Raw genomic sequence first — 1415 nt, forward strand, 5'->3', positions numbered from 1 at the left:
TACAATGGGCTTAGGATTGTATCCAATATAACTTTGTGCTCTTGGAATGCAGAAGTTCAAATATGGAAAAGCACTTAATTGTTTAATGCAAAAGGCATCCTGAATGTAAGATGCTCCTCTAGTGTTTTAAAGGGCACCAATAAAATTTGTTAATATGTTGCTGCAGATTGAAATGCATACTTAATCTTTTTAACCCAGAATATATCCTCAAAAAGATACTAACTAGATTCTCAACTATCATGTAGAAATTCAATCATGTTCTTTTAATTCCAAGTTTTTCAAAAATGTTCTCTTGCACTTGCTGTAATAATTCAGGAAAAACTAAAGAAGCCTATAATACACATTTTTATTGTACAAAGTTTACAAACTTTTTAAATACATTTATTTTGGTAACCACACTAACAACCATGCTCCTTCCTGTCAAAAAAAAAGTTCTTGTCTGGATCAGCACTCCATGTAAGGTATCCCATATCTGTCACAGGAGAAAGAGGAACTTAATGCATTGCACTTGTAGTACTATCTTGGATTCAGACAAATTGTTATTAAATCATCTTTATTCTATAACACTGGGTTCAACCATTTCTGGTATCGTTGTATAATGATCCTCAACTTCAATATTAATCTAAAATCAACCATTAACCCTGTTGGGCATTACTAAACATTTCTAATATTGTGTGACAAAAAGTATTTGAATCTACTTGCCTCTGAATTTCTGAAGCAAAAGCATCATTTCCAACTCGCATTACATTCTTACTGCAATGAGAGAGAGGGGATTAGTATTGCTAGATTCATATCAATATTTCAAGTCTCTAAAAAGGTTATTCAGACGTAAAGGATTATCACATTGTCTTGGATCCACAACAGTGGGTTCAACCATTTCTGGCTCTGCTGTGTAGCGACCCTTAACTTCAATGCTTAAATATCATCACATACTCAGAATTGTACAGAACAATTCATCACATGACCATTGTATTAGGATGAAGATGCATGTATATCTAGGTGAAATATCTACCAAGACTTCAGAATATGGGGCTTTGCTTCATTCTGTATATTATGATCATAAAAGGGGTTATCAAACCGTCAGGCACATTTCTTTAATCAGAAAGATTAATGAACCTTTTCCTCCACATTCCAATTATGCAACATATCTATACATTTTTATACACTCTTTACTCCTTGTTCATCTAGATTACTCTTAAATACATCATATGATTAAGAGTACACTGAATGTTCTTGCATTTTATATACATGTTTAAGACAACATACCCCTATTTTCATATACATATTGTTCTACTTACTACCATAAACCCATTTACCAATCCTATTCATTCAAATAAAACTCACCTTTTTAACATGAAGATAAAAGCAGGATGACAGACAAATTTGAGTCTTGTTTCACCATAACTGGTTCCATT

The sequence above is a fragment of the Penaeus monodon genome, chromosome 24, assembly GCF_015228065.2.
Source record: "Penaeus monodon isolate SGIC_2016 chromosome 24, NSTDA_Pmon_1, whole genome shotgun sequence".
NCBI lineage: Eukaryota > Metazoa > Arthropoda > Malacostraca > Decapoda > Penaeidae > Penaeus > Penaeus monodon.